Genomic DNA, 13,893 nt, shown 5'->3' on the forward strand with positions numbered 1-13,893 from the left:
AATATTTGCTGTCCGGAATTCTAATCACAATCATTTTCAATGATCACTCACTCTATTCTAAGATATTAGCCCGCGTTCATCAACCAGTGCAACTTCGCCTCACTATCCTCAGTACCATGAGCAAAAGTTGTAAGTAAACAAGTGTACTCTCCTTTTAATATAAGAAAAATCCGTAAACTTTGTCCACAAAATGAATTGCATGGCAACTACAATGTTTGTTTATAAAATTTTCTTTGGGCTGTTTAGTCTTTGCGTTTATCTTTTTGGCTGGTGAGATGTTTTCGCATTCCCAGATCTTCTATTTCATGCTTGTTAGTCATGACTTATCTGTAGGGAAAACCTTTTAAGAGTTGTATACTAGTTTTTTTTTTTATAACATTTCGATATTCTGTGGTCAAGTGAATGTGTATAAAAACTTCTTAATGCTCTGAATGGAATGTAAAGAAAAAAAAAGTGAGCTCTTTCATTTACAAACAGTTGATTCAAACTATCAGTTTCATTTTAAAAGGAAAATTTTCATACGATGACTCAGCCTCCATGCACTTTTTCTGAGGAATAAAGGAAAGCGTTTATTACCTTGTTTCTATCGCTTCATCTCCCCTTTCTCTTTTTAATTCGTTGCCTCCTGAGACTTTTTTATTTGTATTTTTTTTTTTTACTGGGGTGTTGGGGCCGTATTATCTATCGCTGTGCGGTGCAGAAGGTTACCGCCCAAGGGAAGGTTTATTTTTTTGTTTACATCTGATAACGGTGCATTATATCATTTAAGAAAAGGAATGTTTGTTGATGTAATTTAACTAAAATCTATCCCTTGATTTGGCATGGTACTTTGAACTTGGTTATTGGGTCGCAAGACTTCAAGAACAGATATTCCACATTTTACCCAGATATGAAATTTAGCGAGTCACTGCCAGTCAAAATCCACAAAAACGTAAGAGATCGAATTAACCGACTCTTCGAAAGAGAAATGCTTTTTCTTGCCCTTGACCTGGTTGCGAAAAGTTCTTCCTTAGTAGTAAATCGCATTACGCTGATTTGTTAGGCTCCGCTGCTGTTGGTTTCTTAAAATGCCACCTTTGTTTGTCAAAATATGCAGTGAAAACTGAGCAGAGGCCAAGGTCCAGTTTTGGGGGCGCTCAGAATAACTGCCTGTTGATGATAGTAAATATTAGTCTATAATTGGATGTATTGATAGTGCTTCATATGGTAATACTGCATTATTCGTAAGCTGTCTGCCTTGTTTGTATAAAGAGATCATGTTGATAGTACGGTGCCACCAATGAACTGGTTAAGGGTACAACTGTGTTTTGCAGTTTTTCTTTTAGTTTCGGTTTTTCCTTTCAGAAAGTATGTGACGCAATTTTGGAGCTTCCGATGCTTTGCAAATGTTTCTTTTTATATAAGATTTCCATCATGTTCAGTATTTGATCAACCGTTATTATAAGGTAACTCGATGAACTTGATAAAACTTGATTTTGTGGAAGTTCATGCAGCTACATTTTTCATAAGGTTGTCGACCACATGAATTAATTAACACTGGTTTGGTATGCGTTTCCTTACCATAAAGTCAGGTTTTTAGGTTTTTACTGGAGGAAAACCGTTTTATTCAGGTAAGTTATTTCCCTTGTACTCAGACAAACTGGTTTGGTGTTTTGAACTCATTCGTTCTAACTAACATACCTCGGCCGGCCGAGTGTCAAACAGACGGTGGGGCAGGAAATTGGGTGATTATACTGGACACTGACGTAGCATAGAATTATGGACAATAAAGCGAATAAAGCAGAAAAACGGGGAAAAAGAGAAAGAAGAAAACTCTGCAACATTTCACAAGGAAAACACGTGAGATGTAAGCAGAATAACAGTCTAGTAAAAATAGCTCAAATTAATACTCTCTCATTAGTGTGAATAGATGGGGTAACCAAGCTAGTAAATTCCCCCCTTAGAATTTCCTTCGATGCCGGAGAGATAATGAAGCTGGACGTTGATTACAAGACCTCTGATGGGTCATGGTGATTTTCGACATGCTCTCGTCTCTCACGGGTAAAATATCAGACAGTCTTCTGCCTCATTTTGTTTGAAATTCGCCTTTTGCATTCGTTACTTATGATGGGGACGAGCAAGCTGATGCAGAGCTTTTTTTTTTTTTTAGTATTTTCACTTCATAAGGTTAGGTGTGGCTTTTCATTCGCGTAGTGAAGGATTATTTTACTTGCAGTTATGAGTTGTAAGATTTACGATACGTACTGATTAGTTTGTGGAATGCTGGGGAAATGTGCAAGGGTGTGGTTATAAAGTTCAAATTGAGCGGAATGCAAAAAAAAAAAAAAAAGAATCAGCGTATCAACGACAATACAAGAGAAGAACTGAATATAACACTAGCTATCGTCACTAAGAGTAGCTTAATCCAAGTGAATCTAATAAACAAGCAACTCAGAAAATTGGTTTTGTTTTCTCCCTTTTAGAATTCCGTAGCATAACTTTTCATAATTTTGTAATTGTTAGTTACTTGTAACTATCAATTTCGTGTAGTCTCGCAATTTATATGATACATATTTTCAAATTAAGCAGCTATTTGTCGAAGTATGTCTTTATAACCAGTGAATATGCTTAAACTGTAAAGATAAGTCGATTTCCGTGAGGCTATTATCAAGGCCTCCGTGGGTTTGCCTCTAAAGATATTATCCGGATTTAAGGCTTACGTACACACACACACACACACACACACATATATACACTGTATATGTGTGGGTACACACATATATATATGGAAATGAACACATGGGAATTTGGACACTCACTTGAAAGACCGGGGTTCGGTCCCGTTGTGAGTCAAATTTATATATATACATATATATATGGGTGTGTGTGTGTGTGTAGGGGTAGGTGCAGGTGAAGGTGTATGACATACATATTTACAAACACAGGCATATGTCTAGATGTTATATGTTTTAGCATTAAAAAGAACAAACTAAAGCAGTATATAAGTTATCGACTGATCCTTGGATTGCTGACTGCAGACTTGTAAAACAGGGAGGCTAATGCATAATATCCATATCACTCAACTAGTCGGCGTGCACATCTTGCATTATTACCATTTGATTATAAGTTCGTTCCTTTACATGGCGTTAATCATTGGTAAGAACAAGATTTCGCTAATTTTCACGACTTATTGACCCTAAATTTAACCGTTCACGATCTGTGGATGTTAAATTTCACCGCTGCTCATGATTTATTCATATGGTTTGCCAGCTTAGTTTTTCATGATTTTCGCAAGATATCTGCAGATGGGTTAATTTTCCTGCTCTGTGAAGAAGTTTGTGTCAAAAAAAAAAAGCTTTGGCTCAACATCTGTTTGCTTTGAATGAATAATGAATTAAATACCTGTATTCTCATGTAAGTTGCATTGACTGCTTTCTAAGAAACTTTTTTTTTTAGATAGATGTATCATGAACGTAACGACATACAATCAGATGGGGCCCTTTTTCCTTATTTATTAATTTATCTTTTTAGGGAATTCTGTTTGCCTACTCACTCCACTTTCTGACCAAGCATCAGAGTGACCCATAGTCACTTGCAGCAGGCCCTAATTAGGTCTGCTGCAAGCTTCATTCCCAATATATTAAACAAACTCTAAAGGCCAAATTGGTGCCCTTATGTCAAACTTTATTTTGGGTCATGGCTGAGTTTCTTCACAATGGCTACCCAATTAAGATTCTGATGTTATGTTTTAGTTTCTTGATGGATTTTGCGTACGCTTTGAGACTGGAACTGCCTCGACAGAAAGACTCCTGTAAGTGCTGCAACTTTTGAACTGCTGAGTTATTAAATGAAATGTTCCATTTTGGATGGGTAAAAGGCCAACTTTGCTCTGCTCTCTTTTCATAAATCATGTCTGTATCATCCATGATATTTTCTTGGCTTGACTTGCTTAGTGTGCAAATATTCAGGTGAAGAGGCTTGGTGATTTCTTTTACTGCACTGGAATTTCACATCATTTTGAGCCTTATTTTTTTATTTAGGGAAAATAGCTAGTGAAATGGTTCGCTCTTGTTACCATTTCACGCCCCAAATCTCGGGTATCTCTTAAATTTGATGAGACACCCCGCCATTTCTTCTCGGTCCCCTTAAACATGATCAACTCATCTGGTAATTTAGGGACACATTAAATACGTCCTCGATGTGGAGCAATGGTTTCGAGAACCGAGTCTCCTCAGCTGAAGTGTTCTCTGATCCCTGAAATCACCTGACACTAAGTAACAGAAGTGCTTGCAGTTATCCAGTTGTTTATTCATCTCAGTAATTACGGCGAGTATTTTTTATACAAAACTATTTGGTTAAGTAAAATTTTTTTGCAAGATATGACTGACATATATACCGTTTGGACAGATTATTTTTTAGAAAAAAATATGGCCACAGTTTTAATAATCTACCTTGGCGAAGGGGAAAAAAAAAGATTCATTTTATTGTTAGAATTTGGGATTAAAGAACCCTGAGATGAGGCACTTCAGAATTGCTGCACATTCAAAGAATTTTTTTTTTCTTTCAAAAGTCATCCGCTGTGTTCTGGTTTATGAAAATTATGCCGACTCATCTGATCTCATCTCGGCTATAGGTTTTTTTATGCAACATATATCGCTTTCGTTCCCGATAAGTAATGAAGAAATGTGTTAGGCACATTTCTTCATTACTTTCCGGTAATGAGAATGGAGAGAGAAAAATACATTTAAATATGAAAGTATTTTATTGGTGCTTTATAGTAAGTAAAAGCGAAAATTAGTCGTAAATCTTAAAAGGCTTCTATAATAGCCTAATTCTCTATTGTTATATAATTAACTTTTGAGGTATCTTTGTAAATTACTGTTCATCCAACGTTCCCGGGATAGCCTAGAATTGATGCCATTGCGAACACGAATTTGGCACCCGGGTGCCAATTAACTTACGTTCCCCTGGCTCGGAAGTTTTACGCACCTCGCTAATGACAATACGTTTCATCGTACATTCGTGGTAAAAATTTATCTGCCGGCCATAAATGCTTGTTGAGTGGTGCATAAACATCCACGCAACATATTACCCGGGATTAATGGCCCTGCAAATTCGTACTTGCAATGCCAACTTTGCTATATCATATGCATACATGTTGCTCTGATTTACATAAATAATGGATATTCCGAAGTGCACTTGCAGCCGCAAGGGTACACTAGTCAGATTAAGTTGTATTCTCTCTCTCTCTCTCTCTCTCTCTCTCTCTCTCTCTCTCTCTCACACACACACACACACACACACACACACACACACACACACACACACACACACACACACACACACGAAAACCCCCTTTTTTTAGTTCAAGAATAAACAAAGTCTGGCAAGAATGCCAAGAGATCACTTATAATGTTTACTTTCACCCGATGCCCCAATTGAGTTGGTGGGACGAAAACAAGAAGAACGAATTTACGATTTTACCCTGCGCCGTTGTTGATCTTTTGAAGAGATGCGCAGATGTTCGAACCCAGTCTCCTTCTCACCTTGTCTAACTTAGGGCTAATTAGCACTCAGGTGCCTCTGAGCGTTTATACTTCATTAATGCAAACACCTTCAAAATGGCAACAGGCATCTAGATAATAAGACAATTTATGATGCACATTCTTATATATAATTTTATTTTTTCTTGTGATGGGCGTCAGTATGGGATACTACAGGCGGATAAGTATGACTCTCAGCATTTCCAAGATTTTCCAAGTTAATTATGAAAAGGAAATGAAATTTAATCTGCGGTCAGAATTTGAAATCGTAAATTACTGAAGCTTTGTTTCGGGGATCGTAAATTAATTTTTTGTTAAGTATCAGTGAAACTGAATCCTCCAGCATAATCAAAATAAGTACGGTGGAAGTTTTTAAAGTCAAAAGCTACCGCTCAGATGTGGTAACACGAACATTTTTCTTTGAGGTAATGATCTTGACGATAGGGCATTTAGAAATCTTAACTAAAATTTAAGACAAATGATATTTTTACAACTGAAGAAGTGCATCAAGACTACGTTTGTGAAAAATCGAAGATGGAGGCCATTGCAAGCACCTGAAATGTCATACGTGGTATGTGAGAAAAAAAAATTCGGTGCCAGCTTCATGAATGACAGTAAAACCCATTCAGCAGAGATAGAGATAGTCAAGGAGCCTATCAGGTGTCAGGTGACGCTCTTCCCAAAGAAAATACGGGCTGATTAAAGGGACATCTAATAACTTTATCCACCTTGCATAAAAATGGATCGAGGTAAGAAGCCTGAGCTAAACAACAACACACCTGGCCGGTATACAAAAGCTCACCGACCTTTTTTTTTTTAAGAGGTACAGAAAACTGGGATGAGTTTTAGGAGGAGGTCGGTCGTTAAAGGGGTTCGAGGGGGTTCAGAGGAGATGAAGTTAGGGGGTTCCTAGGGAGAAAAGAGGTTTCTACGAAGTGTCTGGTTTAGAGCCTCGGTCACGGATGGGTAAGTTGAAGGTATTCGATCATTTTCTTGCTGAAGTCAGTGCGGTCGCGGCTTCTGTATTCTGGTAATTAATTCGCTGGCTGCAGACCCTCACGTAGCACAGACTTCTCATAAAAGGGAGAAAACAGGAGTGGGGATCTCCTTGCTATCCGTCAACCTCTTAGAAACGAACTTCAGAGAAACCAATTAATTTTTCACTTCGGCTTCTCATTCGTTTCTAAAGTTCACAATGACTGTCCTGACTTTGATTCATCGCTACATGGACGCCATATTTCATGTACATTTATTGCTGTCTGTTACAATGAAGTTGCTGATTGTTTCCAATATATTTCGAAGGCAAGAGGCATTATCAAACTCCGTTATTGGAAAACTAACAAATGCCGTATGAAAAATGCCGGCGTTTTGACGATGCATTGTTAGTTGGTCTGTTAAGACCAATTACTCCAAATGTTATTCAGAGCAGATATGTTTCCATGCCTCAGTCATTAAGCAGAAGAAAGAAATAGAGGGTCATTCGCCGGGTAGAACTGAATGGTTCACTATTATTAGTTTGAACGGTGATTTATTCTGCATTCTGCTTTGGTGTAGTTATATTTTATACAGCTTGCATCGTTGTGTTCGTCGTCTTCAAACAATACCTCGTTGAATATTAATGCTCTGCCTTTTTGTTTGCATCGCTCTCCCCTAAGCAACGTTTTTTCATCAAGAGTGTGATCCACATTCCCACGAAGCAGTAAATAAGTGTTCCTTGGGAAATTAGTGTTTTTACCAACCTATTGTTCTTACTTTTTGTGTTCCTCATTTTTTGTGTAAGTGTCTTCGGGGATTGGTAGGAGATGGGCTTCTCCCGCGAGTGAAAGGACTCACACTGCGGATATTGGAGACTAATAACCAACGTGAACAGAATATATGAATATCCAGACCTCGCTCACAACTGCACCACCAGATGAAATGTCATGATGGATGAGCGTCTCTTTTGTTTTTGCACGGAGGTCACTCGAACTAGTTCATAATTACCACGTATGTGCTATGGCTCTGCTTCTTTTTATTCAATTAGGATGTTTGTGGAAAAAGTTGAGTGTCTCGAAAATTAATAATCGAGGCCATGGCGGCCACTTTCTTCCTCAGGAATTTTTAAGCCCGAGCCGAGTCTCATTAGCGCTTGAGGTAAGAAATAGATCCGCCAATAATACTTCTGTTCGCTAATAGGCCATAAAACAGGATAACCCGTCAGTTATGATAGGACTGATACTACTGCTACTAGTTCTGGCACCCATATTAAGACCAGTTAACTGTCTGCAGCTAATAAAATCATTATTGACCCAAGTTTTTTTTTCCCAATTTTCAGGCCTTGGTCTATTTTGGCTTCTAACAGCTTGCAACAACAGCTGAGTAGGGATTTGCAAAAATTGGTGATCGAACATTGCTTTTTAAGCCACACTCTGCTCCTCCTATCGGTGCCATCTACAATCGGGCGCACAAGAACCTCAAGGAAATTGGCCAATCAACTACTTTGAAAGTCAATTTGATGCGGCTGAGGGGTCATAAATAAGTTTTAGACCTGATCACCCAATCTGTATTTGTCAATTTTCTGGACTCTCGACTCGGAGCAGAATTAGTCGACGACGATGCTTCAGCCCCCAGTCGATCTGAACAACCTTTGTTATTTTAAGTGAGTCGTTACCTCAGAATAGTCGAACACTTGATGCGATATCGCGCTGTGACATGAGGCTTTGTCGACTGTTCTGTTTCTGGTCTCGTGGACATCAAATCTTCCGCCTGAGGTTTTCTCTCTGAGTCACAAGCCGTCGTGATGAGTCATTTTCCATTAAGGTTTAGAACTTTGCAATTTGAGGACTTTAACGTTATTTCTGTTTTGCCGGAAAAGTTGGTTTTGAAAAGTTATTTCTGTTTTGCCGAAAAATTTTTTTTTTAAGAGTTATGTCTGTTTTGCCGGGAAAATTGTTTTTGAAAGTGTACCCGGACAAATGGCAATTGTTTTTTTTTTTTTTTTTGCCATAAGATAGTAAATGATATACAGCCAAGATATTTTAAGTCTGTGATACTGATTACAATATCAGAAAAACTATCTTCATTTAAAGCAAGAGAGAGAGAGAGAGACAGAGCGAGAGAGAGATCGGGTTTGCCCTTCATTTTACTCTTACACACAGTTATGATACGGATGATACATAATTACAGATGCTAAATTACATTCAAAATACAACTTCCCAGGCTGATCTTTGGGAGTTGATAGCCAAATCAGTAAACATGAACCTCTTTCTGGTGTAGGAATGTGTGTGAGGGTTTTTCTCAAGTCCCGACAAGATCCTTATAAAATCTTTTTCATCGGCGTGTTTTTTTTCAAAAACAGGAAAACTGTTCTTTTACATTTGCATTGTTTCACTGCAATTGATCAGTTTGTGCGGTCCCTATTTTCGGACTAATCATTCATGAATACGAATATTATGTATAATAATTACAAATATATATATACATGTAATATATATATACACATATAAAATATATGTATATATTATTATATATAATATATATATGTAATTATATATACATTATATGTATATATACACATATAGATGTATACGTATATATTTATAAATATATATATATATATTATATATTATATATGTATATATATATATATATATATATATATATATATATATATATATATATATATATAAATGACCTTGACTGGAGGTATCGCCTAGTAGTCCACCCAGCTACAAATGAGTCTGGTGGGTTTCAGAAAACGTCCTGAGCCTAGAAACTTGACGCGTCGAAATTTCAGGAGAAAGCAGAGAAATGTATCCTTGTAGCGCTACCCTTTCCTAAGAGAAATAGGTTTATGACGAAAAAAATATATTTTGTTCAAAGTATTTGTACTTACCACAGAATGCATTGCTGAGGCTATAAACATTTTTTTTTTGTAGGGCATAATATCATGTTCTTTTCACTTCCATTCTAATTTCCCTTTTCCCTGATCCAATTTTCCATTCATAAAGGGACCATTGACAGTGCTTTAGTTATCCTCTCTGTGCCTAATTGGTGTTCATTTATTTTCTCCTTCAGATCTCGGTGCAAGTCCCTCGACTCTTCTATTTTCACAAACAGGTATGTGCACTCGTTTTATGTGTATATATATATATATATATATATATATATATATATATATATATATATATATATATATATATATATATATGTTTGTGTGTGTGTGTAGCATGTACTTATGATTTGTGGATGTGTGTTTGTGGATGTGTGTATATATGTATATATATATATATATATATATATATATATATATATATATATATATATATATATATATATATCATATACTTAAGGATTTGTAGATGTGTCTGTATATATATATATATGTATATATATAGCATATACTTAAGTATTTTTGATGTGCATGTAAATTCTTCTCTGCATTTGTATGTATTCATATCCATTTTTGTATGTTTCATGTTTAATGTGAATGCGCGTGAGCATCCATACTGTAATGACTACTGATGTGATTCAGTTTTTCAAGTTTACAGATGCTTAATACATAGCGATTCTAGACACTTCCTTCAGCTCTTATCATAAGCTAGACCCTGACGCAGTTAAGGTTTACACTGTAGGTTGTAAACTGTTCCCAAGCCTAAATGGACATAAAAGTAAAATCGTAGAGTCGATATCATACCAGTGGGACCAGCTTCAGATAGCGGTAACAATGAATTCCATAACCCTGTATTGAAAGACAATATATGTTAATCCTAGTTGTTATTTTATATATATATATATATATATATATATATATATATATATATATATATATATATATATATATATATATATATCATACATACACACACACATATATATATATATATATATATATATATATATATATATATATATATATATATATATATATATATATATATATATATATATATATATATATATATATATATATAAGTGATTTATTGCTAAATACATTTCTGACCGTAACACAAATTTTCAGAAAGTATTTAATCATATTACGGTATTTTTGAACCACAAAGTCCTTTTCACTTCTACCTAACAATATTTTAACGCGATTTTTTACTGGAATCCTCGAATCTCAATAGGGAATTATTTGAAGAAACTCGCCCATCCCTGGTGGGACCCCACACATGGTGAAGAACGAGGTTACCGCTAGCCCTCCACGCCATGTTCAGGTGTCCCGAAAGACAGGTAACTGAAAGATTCCAAGATAAATAGTTTCATGCATCTAAGAACGAAGATGGCGTTGTCATTGCGATTTTCTCATATTCCGCATCCGTGGGTCCCTCTTCATTTGGCGCTTAGATTATTAGCATAATCAGGCTGATTCTTCTGTGTGAAGGAAAAATCTCTCGTTTCTTTATACCGTAGGATTTGATCTTACATGTAGTCTTTATCCTGGTTTTCATCATCCAAAAACATTAATTTTTTTATTTTATTCTTTTTTATCCTATTTTCGTAAGTAATATCTTCAAAACGAACACCATATTCTTTGGAAGCTTGCATTTCAAGTCAACGGCTGTAGGCTTGTTCTATATGAAGAGAGTTGATATTCTGAATAATAATAATAAAAATAATAATAATTTTTCCACCGTTCAAGTTCCCAATTTTGCTCCTTTTATCATAAAAGTGTGCGAAATAGAAGCTTTGAAAACAAAATGTAAGAGAAGAGCATTTGTAAAATTCAGCTTTATAGTCGCAGCTTAATATCAGCTGTAGCCAACTCGCCAGTTCTTAAGAAGAGAAAGCAAATAAATGCCAAGAAGAAGCCTCAGAAGATCTACATTATGTATGTCTGGCAAAAGACGTCAAGATTACGAAAGCCTCCTCTTCATTAGGTCAGTTAACATGTCGTGAGTCCTGTCTCAGTGCAGACTTCGAGTCATCGACTGTATACATAAAACGGTTGAAAGTTGTAGGAACAAGTTATTTTGGGGTTGCGAGGTCGAAGTGACTTAGTATTTCTCTTTATAGGATTTTAGGCTGTTTTAATTTTGACTTTTAGTACAGGTATCTGTTCATAAGCATAATTTTGAGTCTAGCACAGATACCTGTGTAGAAATATAATTTTGACTTTAGGACAGTTACCTGTTAACAAACATAATTTTGACTTTAGTACAGATACGTGTATATAAACATAATTTTGTCTTCAGTACAGATACCTGTATATAAAAATGATTTCGAATTTAATGCAGATAAATGTTTATAAATATAATTTTCACTTTAGCACGGATATTTGTACATGAACCTGATTTTGACTTTAGATACTTGTATATAAATATAATTTTGACTTTAGTACAGATACCTGAATACAAGCATAATTTTTACTTTTAGTACAGATACCTATATACAAAAATAATTTTTACTTCAGTACAAATACCTGTATACGAACATGATTTTGACTTTAGTACAGATACCTGTATACAAAAGATTATCTGCAAACAGTTATATAATTACATGTGATACATTTACAGCCCCTAACGGTAACGTTTCCGATCATTTTAAAGCCCCGTGTTTTCGATAAGAAGCGTTTTCACCGTATCTGAACAGTTACCAAAATGCAAAATATAATTAACGTAACTTCAGATATCTAAGCGCAAGCTCCATTTGATACCTGATGCTCTCTCCCGAAGACCAGTAGTAATTTGAAATCCTCCGTACGTTTCCTCATCTCAAACGACGATGTTCGAGCAGTGAAAGCTGACTTCTTCAAGAGCGCCATAATTTTTCTTTTGTGCGAGAAAGAGTCGGTGAAACGGGAAGAAGTTGCTGCTAATTTCAAGTATTGTAATTAACTCTGCCTTCGAGAGAGCAGAGACGTAGCACAAAGGTTTAATATTCTAATGTACGCATTGCCTATTACTGAGGACGTTAAATAAATTTGCATGCCAAAGCTTGCTTTCATTGAGCAGTAAAAATAACAGCGGAACGAGGACATGGACTGAAATTACATTAGCTTTGGGAGTCTGGCTCTTGCTGGGACGGGCAATGATTTAGAATTTAGAAATGTTCTTTTATGAATTTGACAACTTTGTCAGTGTGTCTTAACTGATATGGCCTTATAGTTTATGTCTATTTTCCTTACGTAGTACATAAGTTTTCAATCGGGTAATTAATTTGACTCTAGTAAAATTGAAAATTTATGAAAGGTCATTTTTAAAAGAGCACAAACTGTACGTTTATGTCAACTGGCTTCCAAACAGTTGACAGTTTCATTTTCTAATATATATACGCCAGAGTTTGCGCAATGCATCAATAGGCAGCGTTGGTGAGCAATGACCTACTATTAATATGCATATGAACGCGGTCAGTTAAAAGAAAAACAAAAGAAATTAAAGTTCAGAGTGCATTTACTTACAGTTTACCTCTCTCTTGACCTGTTTTTTCTGCGGCCTCACAGACTAACTTATAGAATTGCCACGAATACCGGGAAACAGAATTGAGGCTTTAGATATAACATGAGAATTGGATAGATAGACGAAAGAAATTTAAGCCGTTTGAGGAAAATGTTAGCGTTTTGATTCGCGATTATATTCAAAAATTTTTTTTAGAAGAATAAGTAAATCTCAACGAGTATAACAATGTCGGAATATGAAATGTAAACAGGGCACAGTTTTGCATTCCTTAAGATTTTAACGGATGCCAAATTTGGTTTCCTACCGGTTCAGGAGAGAGAGAGAGAGAGAGAGAGAGAGAGAGAGAGAGAGAGAGAGAGAGAGAGAGAGAGAGAGAGAGAGAACAGCTTAGTCATGGAAGAAACGTTTTGAGGAAAATGTGAATTTTTGCGTTGAAAGGTTTTCTTTTTTGTGGATAATTTACTTCTTTGTGTATCAGTTGTATATGGTTGTGCGCTGACACTTCAATTTGCATCAGCGTCAGGCTTGCATACTGACGTCTCATTCCGATTCCTTTATGCAAAATCTCTTTTCCTTTCAACAAGTGTGTTGTGGAAACTATTCTCGCGCCTCATATACCGCAGAATTTCATGAAATGTTTGTGTACTAAGACATGGATAATGGTATACTCATACCGTCAAAATTTCTGCCAAAATTTTGGTAACATTGTTACTGCATTGACTCTGAAATATATCAGATACTTTTGTGTGTTAAAAATATTATATGTTGAAATTAATTTTTTCGGAATGTTAGTTAATCTAGGTGACATTAGGGGTAAAGTTACAAAATTATTCTTTATCTTTGCTCCATGCTTAGAATGAGAACAATCACCGATATAATAAATGAAACGATCAGACTTGTTATTTTGATCTTTATTTTTTTTAACAGGTTGTAGTAAAGTGCAACGGTTGAGGTTTTAAGGTTTCCAGAATCAGTGCCGAATCAGAAAAGCTGAT

At 35.8% G+C, this 13,893-nt stretch overlaps 1 long non-coding RNA gene across 3 annotated transcripts in view; it reads left to right on the forward strand.

Moving 5' to 3' along the window:
• LOC136834318 (uncharacterized) overlaps positions 1–13,893 on the forward strand; it is a 453,859-nt gene that overhangs the window by 121,467 nt on the left and 318,499 nt on the right. For all 3 annotated transcript variants that reach the window (XR_010851739.1, XR_010851736.1, XR_010851737.1), the window contains exon 2: positions 9,579–9,620. This is a non-coding gene — a long non-coding RNA (uncharacterized lncRNA). The remainder of the gene's footprint in view (positions 1–9,578; positions 9,621–13,893) is intronic.

Source organism: Macrobrachium rosenbergii, chromosome 53 (genome assembly GCF_040412425.1).
Source record: "Macrobrachium rosenbergii isolate ZJJX-2024 chromosome 53, ASM4041242v1, whole genome shotgun sequence".
Lineage (NCBI taxonomy): Eukaryota > Metazoa > Arthropoda > Malacostraca > Decapoda > Palaemonidae > Macrobrachium > Macrobrachium rosenbergii.